Here is a 13845-nt window from a genome sequence, read left to right as displayed (position 1 = left end):
CTCAAACTGAGCTGCGCTATACCAGTACGATAAGCAACGCGCCTACCACAATTCTGTCCTTATATAGACTGTGTTGCTCCGAAGTTTGTCTATTCTTCGCACAACCGCGGCTCTGTGCATTTGGTATCCGTTGTGCGGAACTACGGCAGCGGTATTCTCCCCTTTACGCCTTGTGATTTTTTCCCCTTGTGGACCCAATAAAGTTTCTTCACTCACTCACTCGGCGGCGCCTCAAGTGCCTGCTGACTCCCCACCCTTCACTTCATTGTTCTTGCTTCTGTCGCCGTTGGCGACTCGGACGCATATTCGAAAAAGCGCTTCCGTACGTCGTGATGCGTATTGACGGTGGCGCAATGCTTGTGTTCACTGCAAGCTTTCGTAAACCAGCTTGCCTCAGCTCATACTCCCCCCCCCCCCCTCACCATTCTGCAATACTGTGCCCCTGTCTAGGCGCTCCAGACGCATGGCAAAACTGCTTAGTTTTCTTGAACACTACTTTTGTCAGCATAAAATTACGCTGTCGTCATTTTAGCATTCACACATTTAAGCTTAAACAATTTTAATATAACCCATGATGGTTAGCGCAAACGCAACACAGACGAAAGAAGAAAAAACGACGACACAAGCGCTTGTGTCGTCGTTTTTTCTTCTTTCGTCTGTGTTGCGTTTGCACTAACCATCATGAGCATTTTCCAACTCGCCCAATTCGCTACCCTCCTACAATGTTAACATCACCCTTCGTTTAAACTTGCTTACCAAGAAAATGCTATAGGTAGCGGGAGAACTGCCCCTATGGGAATTAGTAGGGTAGTTGTACTGCAGGAGATATGTCACCAAGCTACTTGACCTTGGTAACGTGTTGTGCGTACTTTCCCAGTTCTTATTGCATCTGATGATATCAGCTTTATGTCCATTCTTAACTCGATAAAACTATCAAGGTGCCTTTCCTACATTGAGGAATTAGAGGAATTGAATTGAGCTGCCCGGCCATTCCCGGAGTGGGAATGGGCTAAGTTTTCTCATTCCGAGGAATTGAAAGGAATGGAATCGTGGTAAGTTGTAATTCCCCGGAATGGAATTGGAATGCAATGGAGGCGCCCATTCCGCAACACTGGTGTCAGGATAGCGCACCTCGAAGTCATGCGCTCCGGCCAAGGGGGGAGGGTCATGTATTTATTTACAATACTGTAAGCCCTCACGGGCTGTTACAGGGTTGGGAAAGCGTAATATACAACATTAAATACAATATTATGTACAAATAATTTCCAAATGACGCTGAAAAATTTCAGCTGATTCACAATCAATAAATACACTGGCATCAAGTTTTGTTCCATTCAATAGTCATATGAGGCAGAAATGAAAATTCGAACACAACAATTCTCGAGGCATAGGGTGAAATGACGCCGATATTGGCAGCGGGAGTGGGGGGTGCCGTAATCGATTAATCGAATAGCTTTAATCGATTAATTCGATTAATCGAAAGGCGGAAATCGATTACGATTTATCCAATAATTGTGGACCTTTAATCGATTAATCTTTGATCGACTGTACCATTCCTAATTGCTTGGCGTCCATGGCGGGAAACAAAACCTTCGTTTGTGATGCAGTGGCGCCATCTTACATCGATCTTTCCTTGCTCCCCACCCAATACCACTCTTCCTGACTCTCGCTATACCGTACTATACCCGGCTGTGATATGCTTTACCCTCCCCTCCAGCTTTCCTTCCTCCTCCCCCTCACGCCTATCCTCACCCTCACTTACCTTGCCCATTTTCTTGCTACATTATATCATACAAGGATATATTATGCATTACCCTCCCTTTCCTATTTCCTCTCCTCCTCATTGTCACATCACACTTCAGCCTCGCTTTCCTTCCACAACCATTGCTATATGATATTACACAATCCTATGCTATACGATACAAGGTCATGCTTTGCTTGTCTATCCTATCTCCTCCTTTCTCTCCTCCTCACCGTCACCTCCCTTTCCCGAAGCCTCCCTTGCCATACTCTACTATACATGGATATGTTATACATGATTGTGCCTGCCTGACGCCAAACATGGCTATGTTACGCTTTATCCTCTCCCCTCCTCCTTTCCCTCCTCACCCTCACATCAGGCCTCACCCTCGCCTCCGTTTCTCGACCCTTTGCTATACTATCTATACATGGCTCTGCTATACATGGCTTCGCCTACGTAACGCCGCGCGACAACATGAGACGACTGACGACAGCAGATGACATAAGATGGCATGAGAGGACAGCCCGAGCCCCTGAAGTGCTCCTCAGATAAAACGACTACGATTTTGAATACCACAGGAAAGCTGTACGCCGCTGACCCAGAATACTAAGAAGTTAAACGGCCTGTGGTTTGAAAATTCGCAAGGCGTTTTAGCCCATGCTAAGACGGCTTGACGGTGACATCTGTTACGGATCCGCTCTCAAACGCTTCCTCTGCTTCTTAATACCATGCTCTCGATCACATCCTACTTCACTTCGTTGTGTTTTAGTGGACAAAGGGAAACGATCCTTGTGTGGAACATGAAACCACGAGGCACGCCGGTGGCTTTCATGCTTTCTTCAACCTTTTGTGATCACACCAACGGTCGCTCTTCGCGTTTGATGAGGCATACAAATTGAGAGTACCATGTACTCTCAATTTACTACACGTCTCTCCGCGACCTGGCAAGAGGACTGCTGTGGGAGCCGAATTACGAAGGCGTAAGCCCGCCCCACATCAAACATAGCTGTATCAACCACTCAAAGTTTCCCTGCGTGTTTTTCTCGTGTGCTTCGGTACCATTTGATGAAGAGTGAATGCCAGGTCAGCGCTCTTGATGTTTCCGTTAATAAAAAAGGATATGTTAATTTAAGTTCTTCAAAATCTATTTGTAGAAAAGAAGCTGCGCAATATTATGGATCTAGATTTGCTTAACGTGCTTTCGCTTGCGAGAGACAGGTAACACCACCCTTATGCCGTCAAACGTTAGAAAAGGGTACGCAGGAAGAGCGGTTATAGGGTACGATATCTTTTTACATACCTTAACGTGGATAACCAGGACACTAGCGGACGACACATGCGCGGTGGCGACAAACGTTAACCCAAAGCTTTCCGTACCCTACAATAAAATTGTCTGTTATCATAGCCCCACAGTAGTTTTTCTGGTCACGAAACGGTCGCATAAGTTTAAAAATTTGGGGACGCTTAAGCATCGCCTTTAAGAAGAGTTGAACGCGATAGCCATATCCTGCCCCTACTGCGTACTTTGACCACTTAGTGCATACTTATCATTGTATGTTGTCACTCGAGAAGTTCAGATTGTGTATTACTGCAATGTAACTGGCAAAGTACAATGTGGTCGCATAGCCGCCGCACGCCGCGCTTTCGTGTCTGCCTTCCCTGCCTCCGTCTATCACGGCCACCCTCGTAGTCGTGCGTCACTTGCCCCACCAAAACTCGCCGATGAGGAAGACACCAAAGTGTGGTTGGCGCTTGTAGGCGACACAGAATCCATCACAAGCGTGTCAAGAGCCTGGCGGCGTGATTGAGCGTCTGTGCGCGCGACATATTTTTCCAAGTATCAGTGCACCCACTACGTGTGCGTAACTGTATTAGCCACTAACATGTGTGCCCTATGTAATGGATAGCATGCTTTAAACCAGCGGCAATTATGCGCGAGAAAGTTTTTCGAAGTCGCGATGCACTCACTACGTGGTCTTAAGGGAATACGCGCAGTAATGCGTGCTTTTTGTAATGGGTGGCTGGCTTTAACCACCAAGTCGTTATGATATTCACATGGCGTGGCGCCCGATGGCGATGTAAGCTTGTACCGCAGAATATTACTGCGATATTACATCTCCTACTGTGACACCTGGGCACACGAGGCGTATGTTTGTGAAACATTAAAGTTACTTTCAGCAGAGGCGCGGTTGTGCGGTAGAACACCTGCTTGCCACGAAGACTGCATGGGTTCGATTCTCACTCGCACCCAACATTTTTAATATTTATCTCATTTGCAGCTTTCTCGATTTTTCGGTCACGGAGAAGACGATGATTTTGCGCTCACAACCAATGACTCCGACGCCGGAATTTCTGCGAAACCAGGTGTTTAACGTTATCGCGTTAATATTCGGTAGATCCCACGCCTTGTGGGAATCTGTTTCAAGCGAAGCAATCAGCGAGTAATTGTCTATGCTGTATTTTCTGGCTTTCAGCGAAGCGTTCTGAGGTGGATCGACGTGTTTTTTAAACGTAATGTGTGCAGATTGTGGCCTTACCAGGCACGTTGACTACACTGGCGTTTAAAGGGTAGCTTTATGGTCTGAAGTAACGTTAGAAATCACTTCGGAGCACATACGTGAGTGTTATCGAAACTAAATGCACTTTGCGGTGTCATGATGTGAATATCATACGCAATTTTCGTTAGCGTATTCCTCCAGGGCCCAGCAACGCTTTAATGTAGCTTGCTGAATCGTAGGAATGGAAATTTAGTATTTATTAGACTTCTATGAAAGCGGAGCCAGAAATGGAATCACATCTGACGTTAACCAGGCATGACTCCTGTATCATAGAGTATATGTATATATTTTATATATTTGTTATAAAATCTGATAGCCAACACTGCAGCCACAACTGACGCTGCACCGATATTACACTTCCACAGGTTTTTTCTTTTTTTCAAGCAGCTTAAAGACATGGCGTGGCTTTGTGGTATAATACCTGACTTCCACTCAGAATGCTTGGGTTCCTTTTGGTATCCTGATTTTTATAATTAGCGTTATTGGGGTGAACGCTGCTGATGTCTGTTTTTATTTACGCTCTAGCATTTAAGTTACCAATAACTTCTCGACGTTCCTCAGAAGATATGAACTGTCAATCACCTGTGGCGCGTACCCGCTTACCGTGGCCCGTGGTATACGGGTATGTGCCACACATGTCTGGAGCAAAGGGTTTGACGACGTACACGAAAGGATTTTCACGTTATTCAGGTCATGACCAAACAATCATATTCGTCAAACCTTCATACCCTCCCATGCTAACTTTCGTCAACACCAAACTAAGGCGGCGATCCCGACAGCACCCAGAGGCAGGCGGCTAGATAGATACCGTATTTATTCGAATCTAAGCCGATGTTTTTTTCGAAAAAACGATGTGCGAAAGTGGGGGGGGGGGGTCGGCTTAGATTCGAGTACAATGATTAGGTTTTCTTTTGTTTCTGGCCTTGCGAATTTCGGGGGTCGCCTTAGAATCGGGGCCGGCCTAGATTCGAGTAAATACGGTAGATAGATAGATAGATAGATAGATAGATAGATAGATAGATAGATAGATAGATAGATAGATAGATAGATAGATAGATAGATAGATAGATAGATAGATAGATAGATAGATAGATAGATAGATAGATAGATAGATAGATAGATAGATAGATAGATAGATAGATAGATAGATAGATAGACCGAAACGTTCGAAGTGCCTTAGGTTCGCTATGAAATGCTTCGCATTTACTAACGAAGAGTTGATTGAGAACACATAACATAAAAAGATCTTCCATAGCAAATAAAGAAAACAAGAGATACATTGCTCAAAACAGTCACATGTGCCTGCTAACAAAAGAACGCATCTTTACTGTACAGGGTGTTTGCTTTAATAAAATACCGATATTTTATCAAGATGCTTTGACAGTCAGGCTCCTGTCGTCATCGCAGTCGAACTCTACGCCGGGGCGCAATACTTTGCCGCAACTAAAGTTACATGCAAATGAGTAATTTAAAAAAAAACGCTTTTACTATTAACGTTTTAAAATTATTGATAGGTAAAAAAGTCATGTGTACCTAATTAAAATTAACTATAGATGGCTATGTTGTACTTGGTATTTCTGCGTGACGCCTTAAATGGCTACGCTGCGCTTTACCCTCTCCCGTCCTCGGTTCCCTCCTCATTCTCACATTGGCCCTCACGCTCACTTCCCTTTCGTGTAACCTTGCTATACTATATTATGCGTGGCTATGTTTTTGCTGTGTGACGCCAAGCGAAAGCATATGTCAGGAGACGACCGCAGGACGTGAGATTACATCAGACACTAAGCCGGGCCAATAAAGTGCATATCACTTAAAAGGAGGACTATTCCGAATACCACCAGAGAGCTATACGTCGCTGACCCAGAATACAAACGCACTAAACCTTCTGTAGTCGGAAAATTCCCAGGGTACTTTAGCGCATGCTAAGACAACGTCACCGCGAGATCCTTTACGGCTGCACTTTCAAACGCTTCCTTTCCTTCTTAATTCCGTCAATTACTTCTTAATTACACTCGATCACTTCCTACTTCACTTTGTGTTGCTCTAGTGGACATAAGCGTCTTGTATGACGCATGGAACTACGAGGCGCGCCGTTGGATTCCTTGCTTTATTCAACCATTCGCGATGACGCCGAAGATAATTTTTCGCGTTTGATGAGGTATTCAAGGCCTGCTCCGTAATAAAAACTGTGGGCAGCTACACTAAAGGAATGCACTTCCTGCCCCTCTGTTTCTTTTTTCGCAGCATATTTTCGCGCCCACACCTCGGGATCGGCTGGACACCGGCGTTTCGCTTGCGTTTCTCTGGCTGTCACCTTGGGATTTTCCTTGCGTTGCTGCCGTTTGTCTGATGTGTCCGCTTTTCCTAAAGTAGTGTGAGCATTCGATGTTATCGTTCTTCCTCTGCTCGCTTAGCACTGCTGAGTGCCATTCGCGGGCGAGCGCGCGCTGTCGTTCTCGGCGAACCTCCTCAGCGGAGTCCACGGCGGGAAAGACCAAGCACGCAGACCTTAGCCGACGGAGAGGGACGCTGTCGCCCGTGGCGCAGTTTGAGCGTTCATGCAGTGGCATAGCCATAACAGCGGACGCACTCGGTCCGTCGACGCAGCACCGCAGCACACGCGACAGGGACGCCATCCGCCCGGCCGTAGTCACGCGCTCTTGTTGCGAAGCTTTGCGGCTCCGCTTTGAACTGGGTGGTCACGGATGTACGCCATTTGACTTCATTCGATAAGTGCTTGGCACTGTAAAACGGCGAATCTTTCAACGTACCGTGTACCCCAGTGTAGGAGAGCTGTATGCAGCTGCCCTTAATTACTACCGGTAGCGAAAACAACGAAAGACAACACCCGCACTGCTGTTGGAGCCGACTCATGAACGGCAATACTCGCCCCTCATAAAACTTAGCCGCACCAACCGCTCAAACTGTTCGTGCGAGTTTTTCTTGCGGGCTTCGCTACAAAATGATTAACAGAGAATCGCAGGTTAGCGTACTTGAAGGTACTGCTGCGAGAAAATGATATTTTAATTTAACTTAATCGAAAACGACTTGAAAGAATAAGTTGCGCTTTAACGGGTTTCGGGTGAGCAAGAGATAACAGAACTTACTGCCCTCAGACATTACGAAGTTTTGGAGTAGGTTACGCATAGATTGCGCTCGTTGAATAAGATATACCATGAGGAGTTCAATCCGGTGGTGGTGGTGGTGTGCGGCGTGACCACCCTTACTTCGCATGCGCAAACCCTCTCCACTTCCCCTCTCCCCTCACACTCCTCCCTTCCTCTCTCCCCTTTTCCCCTCACCACTCCCGCTCTCAAACTCTACATGTCGAAACACTCCCTCGCATCACCTCATGGTCCCCTTTAGCGGGAGATGGTGAGATTTTTTCCATAACTGAACGTGTGCACCCAAAAGAACAGGGTATGACGCACGCGTAGTGGCGACGGGCACTAATACAAAGCTTTGCACACCCTCTTCTAAAACTGTCTATTATGGAGGCAAAATTTTACTAAGGTGAAAGATTTAGATGTCCCTTCAAGCGCTAAATGTGAACGTCGGCGTCGTCAACACGAGTTATGCAAAAATTCATCACTACGTGATGACGTCACATATGCAATACTTTATGGCCTCATCGGCACGATACGATGACATTGCATCACGTTTACGTCATCACCTGACATCGTCGCATGGTCAAAGGCGGGCCGATCATGGAGGCTGTGGAAAACCGCGTGAGGTGCAGAAATCGTTCATTTCTTCCGGTCCCGAAGGCTACGCAAAAGCCACGTTTTGTGAGGAACGCTCACGAGTGGGATCAATACAAGCGACTCAGAAGAAATAGAAGAACATGGCTTTCACCTGCCAGTCGTCTTAGGCAAATGAATAAGGGACTGCAATACATTACATTTCTTTTTGACGCTGCTCTTAGCTTCCGAGTTCGCCCGCTCTGTAAGTACACCCCGAGACGGCATTGTATTCTGTACGCATTCCCAGTGTTCTGTTTTGACGACGAAAACAACAGCATGCATATGCCTGGTGGAAGTTAGTTATTTCGGGATTCGGTGCGCATGGTTTCTATAGTTTATGCTTCTAACATTGAAGGTTCCTGCTTAAAGGGCCCCTCACCAGGTTTGACAAATTTGAGCTAACGAGCGCAATGCATACACTGGGCGTGCAGATTACGTCTGCCAAAATTTGCAAAGCTACGCGCCGCGGAAATGGGTCGAATTTCAATGTGAACGCTGCTTGCCCTTCCGCTCGCGGGCGCGCGCCCAGAGCATGAGGGGATGACGTACGTGAGAAAATGGTCCTACGTAGATGGTAGTGCTGTGACGTCGCTCCTCTACGTAGACGACTGTGCTCTGACGTCGCCAACAGTAGCACGTGACACTGCGGTAAGTATTTGACACGACATGTGTAGTTTGTGTAATTGTTTGCTTGAATAGATTAATAAAAACTTGAGAGAAATAATGAGACAAACAAAGGGAATGTGTGCGTTTTTTTTTCGTTTTTTTTCGTGAATTGCAGCCAAATGCAGGGCTAATGTGCCTCCGTTTCCCATGCGTTCGTGTCCCCGCGGTTAGCGCATCGAGCAGACGCCAGCCCTGGAAACTAAAGTAATGTTCTGGCGCGTCCGAGCACTCATTATGCAATTTATTCTACCGCGTCAAAGTAAACGTTAATGCGGCACTGGCTCATGATACCGCCACTCTCGTGCCCGTACAAATGTCGCAACTTTCATGCCCGTTCCGCAGAAACGGGCAGTACACCACAGAGACGCCGACACTACGCCCACGGCCGCTACATAAAAAAAAAAACGTCAGGCCTGCGCTGAAACCGCAGCACAGTCACAGCGAAAGCTGGAAGAGCGGCGTTTCTAGAGCCGGTTGTAAGCTGTCTTGGGGCTACTAATACAAGTACCCACCACGCCATAAATCACAATTTTATGAAGTTGGGAAGCTCCTACTAAGCCATTTTTTCGTCATTCTGCGGACAAGCGAGGCACCAGATACACGTCTGTAAGGCATTATGCGCACTTTGTTGACGCGGCGACTGATGACGATGAATTATGGCTCAGCCCTTTGCAATTGGTTGGAAGCTTTAAACGGCCACCAGTTGTGCAATTTGCATTGGGTGACGCCCGGTCGTTATTTCCCTCTCCCGCCATGCTGTATAACATACGTTGACGTGGGAGCGCGACGGGGGGCGGGGCAAAGAACTTTGCTGAGACCCCGAGGAAATGGATCATGCGCTTATGGGCTTCCTTGGCAACCAATACAAGTGCACTTGCGAGGAACCCACCACGCTATAAATCCAAGTAAGTTTTGAAAAGTAGGGAAGCAGGCATTATGCCACTTTTCGTCATTCTACGGAAAGCCGTGGTACCCGCTAAATGCATGTAAGGCATTATGCGCATTGTTGATGCTGTGCCTGATGCCGATGAAGCATTCTGGCGGAGCCCTTTGTAATGGGTTGGAAGCATTCAACAACCTACTCGTTGCGCTATTCGCATTGTGTAACGCCTGGTTACAGAATTCGCGTTGTGCGACGCTTGGTGCTTATTTTACTCTTCTACCACGCTATGGCTCAGGCATGGCTCAGGCACTAAAGAAAAAAAAAAACCGGCATTGCTCAGATTTGAATGCTGGCTCCCGCGCAGATGGCCCGGGTTCGAACCTCGTTCCATCCTGGAATTTTTTTTTTTCTTATTTCGTTTTTTTTTTCTTTCTTCGAGCGATAGTGATTACGGAACCCGGCGGTGGCGGTGGCAGACAACTACGGCGCCAAAAACAGCCGCTGAAATGATCTCATAACAGCTTTCGCTGTAAAAGGTAGCAGCGGTGCAACGCCGCTCGCGTGCTCGGGCTGGCTCGGGCACGTCATGCGCACGGGACCATTCATGCGCATGACGTGTTCATGCGTATGCGTCAAGTGAAGAGGGCAGGAAAGGGATTTGGCATGCGAAGGCTACACGGGGCGAGTGGCAAGGGTTTGAAACTCGCCTCCTGGCATCATGGTTTCGCGCCGCAACAAATATTGTTTTTTCAGCTCGTGATGAACCGATTTGAAAAATTTTTGCGGCATACTGCTATTCATTCGGCACACACAATAACTTCCAGTGTCTAACTAAAACTTTCTATATGGCCTGGTGAGGGGCCCTTTAAGTCAGTTTCCGCGATCTTTGGATATGCGACCCAGTCGAAAAATCCACCAGGCCGTGTCTGGTGTTGTTTTTCCCGTTCCCACCAGAGCGGGAATTCAGACACGGTTTCTGGCGGGTGTCCCGGGTCTGGTGTATACGACCGGTTTTTGGTGTGAACCGGACTGGTGTGTTTTGGCAAGAACCGGGCTGGTGTGTTCTGTTGAGACCCGGACTGGCGTGTTTTGGCAAGAACCGGGCTGGTGTGTTTTTGCACGACGGGTACAGGTGTAATCCGCCTTTTTATGTCCTTAAATGCATTGTGAATGAAAACATGCATCTTTACATGGCCGCAGGCAAAAACACAAGGCTTTGCACAGTAGTTTGGAAATGAAAATGACTTCTCTGTTATTTTTTTCTGCCCTCGCCTCAACTTGGATGTCTTCTGGGACAGCCAAAAGCCTGGTGTTCTGGGCGGCCTGTTTCGCTTCCTCTTCCGAAGGGCTTTGGGCAGCACTGTAGTGCTGGAAGAGACTGCAAGAACAATTCATTACAGGATTTCCCTAATTTGAATTTGAGAGATAACAACGACGAGCGCAATCACCACCTGGTTCAATTTTTTCTCGAAACTTCACTTGACAACCCATCCCGATCTGCGTGATCTCGCCCAAAAGAACTCCCTCAAAGCACACATGGCACAGCTCGTTAATCACACGCCGTACAGATGACAACAGCAAATTCTTTCTCAAGCAAAGCAACGAAAGGTGGGCTAGCAATTTTTTCTTTCTGCTTGTCAATGTATAAGGCTCCACTCTTTCCTTTAAAGTTTGATTGTGGATGCCTGTATGCAATGGTGGTGTACTAAAACAAGGCGTGCACGCGCCACTCATTGGAATGCAGCGCTAATGTGTGTTAGGGCGACCTTTCAGAATCGACATATGTTCTCTAGCCTCGTGTTTCTACATCTGCCAGTCTGCCCTACGTACAGCTGACCACACGTCAAAGGAATATTGTAACACTACATTGTTTGCACATTAACACCACAGTAGTCCTTTCCCTGTACACCATTTCAGTTTCTCAAGTCTGGTCAACCAAAGCACACAAACCTCCGATTTCGGTCTTGGCCAAAAACACCACCTTAACTTCGTAATTTCGAGCTACCTTTTTTATTCTGTGAGGTAGCCCATGTACGTAAAGAATCACTGCTAGTTTGTTAAATGTGTACCAAGAAGCACCAGTTTGTTAAATGTGTAAACAATGTAGTGTACAATATTCCTGTGGACGTGTGGTCATGTGTACATAGGGCAGACTGGCAGATGTATAAACACGAGGCTAGGGGATCATATGTCTATTCTGAAAGGTCGCCCTAACACACATTTAGCACTGCATTGCAATGAGTGCGCATGCACGCCTTGTTTTAGTAGCACCACCAGTGAATACAGGCATCGCAATCAAACTTCGAGGGAGATAGTGGAGGCCTAAGTGTGTTTGGCGCCCTTCTGTTGCCTTGCTTGAGAAAGAAATTTTGCTGTTGTATCTGTACATTAAGGCATGTGATCACGAGCTGTGCCATGTGTGCTTTTGACAAGCTTTTTTTACCAGATCGCGCAGATCGGAGGGTTGTTAAGTGAAGGTTTTCAAAAAATAAACAAGTTGTTAGATTGCGCTCGTCGTTGGGCTATCTCTTCTTTGTCTCCATGTGCTTGCGCGAATCCGTGAAGATGAATATGTTCCAACTAGGCCGACTTGCAGTATTACTTGAAGTAGGACAAGTACTTCAGCATTTCAACCATTCGGCATGTACATTCTGTGGCTAGAAATATAACTTGCAGTGTGCTCAGAAATAGGGCACCGAAGTCGCCGAACTGGTATTGGGTTATAAACGACATGCATGCATCGACAGAAAACATGCACGCTACTGAAATGTGCAAGCTTTCTCGCTGACCTCTCTATGCTTCCACTTTGTGTGGGGACAATGGCTGCTGTGCAGGCTTCTGGCCACCTTCTGCTGCAAAATGGTTCGTTCCCAGGAAGCTCCTATGCACGCGGGCATCTGTCCACCATATTGCGATGGTGGACCGCTGAACCAAATGAAAGTCCTTTTTTTGAGGCGGCCCTTGAGAGCATCCAACCGTTAGGCTGGTCAACCTACACGATCACAAACAAAAGATATTTCTTAGGAAACAGCACTGTTTATTCATCCCAATCACAATAACGACGAGCTGAATTTCAAAAGCCTGAACTACACATTGAACTGCAACACATACAGAGAAATCTGCTGATAATTTTTGAAGGGACTGTACTAAGCAATAAACTTAAGAGCTGAAAACAGGAAAAACTAAAAAAAATTAATTAGTGCTCAACTGCACAGATTTAATTTGAATTCTTATGCATGAAAACACTGTGCGTTTCTGGGATTTACTCCTTGCAGATAAGCTGAAAAGCTTTTCGAGCACCTTCAGTATCATATCCTCTAAAAAATTTAGTGCCACCATGGCCAAAGCCTCACAAGCGATCACTTTTGCCAATACCTTTGTGAGATCGTCCCCAGATGTGTCAATGTCGCTGTGCTAGTGGCCCGTGACTCACAAATAATAACTTTTGTGAGTTTGTTAAATGGTATTCAAATATTTTCTCGCCTATACACTCCGTTCGGGACCTATAGAGGCGCCTTGAAAGACGCACGCAGCGCCACTTGCAGTGCGGCGAGCATGCAACGGTTGAGAGCCTTAGCAGACAACAGTGCCTCATGCTTTGACCAGCTATGGCGGCGCAAGCGCCTGTCGCTGGCCCGTTAGTGCTTCGAGCTTGATTTAAAGATATCGTAGTGGGATAGTTCTTCCGCGCTGGCCACCGTTAAAAAGGGGGAAACCTACACGAGAGCGGCCACGTTTTTGACGTGAGTACTGACGGCGTCGTCAGTACTGACGGCTAAATGCGTGCGTCACACAAGAGGCTTACTCCATAGCTATCGAGCAAGCTGTCATTCTTCATGCTTAGAATATTATTGGTGCATGCCCGTACCCTCGTTGTACTTCCTCAGAACATTTAGAATTATCCACCGGACACTCGCCGTGGAAACTTCGGCGAGTGGCCGGGCGGCGTGGTTATTTGTTGGCGGCTTCGTGTCATGTCGATTCGCAGCCACCAAGTATTTTGCTTGAAATTGTCGCGCGTAGCAACGACCTTATTGCAGCATCATCATCACAATCATCAGGATCGTTTACTACCTCGCCGCTCGTGCGGCTGATGCCAAGAGCTTGAGGTGTGGGCGAGAAATAAACGTGTTACGATCGGCCCCGCTTTGTCTTTCGCTTCAAAGGATGTGGCGCCGACGAAGGCACGGTCACTTCGGCCACCATCAGTCTCCCTCATTCACTACAACCTCTTTCGTTGTTTATGCGCTCTTT

The 13845-nt window shown here is 46.9% G+C and overlaps 1 long non-coding RNA gene across 1 annotated transcript; it reads right to left on the bottom strand.

The window, feature by feature from the left end:
* Positions 1-10818: 10818 nt before the first annotated feature.
* LOC119376893 (uncharacterized) lies at positions 10819-12535 on the bottom strand. The gene is made up of 2 exons (XR_005180690.2): positions 12381-12535; positions 10819-10969 (listed from the first exon to the last, which is right to left on the bottom strand). It is a non-coding gene; the product is annotated as an uncharacterized LOC119376893 (long non-coding RNA).
* Between the last annotated feature and the right edge of the window lie 1310 nt (positions 12536-13845).

The sequence above is a fragment of the Rhipicephalus sanguineus genome, unplaced genomic scaffold, assembly GCF_013339695.2.
Source record: "Rhipicephalus sanguineus isolate Rsan-2018 unplaced genomic scaffold, BIME_Rsan_1.4 Seq2699, whole genome shotgun sequence".
NCBI classification, from domain to species: Eukaryota; Metazoa; Arthropoda; class Arachnida; order Ixodida; family Ixodidae; genus Rhipicephalus; species Rhipicephalus sanguineus.
Note: the sequence above shows the minus strand (reverse complement) of the source record. Positions and strands in the feature narration are given on the sequence as shown.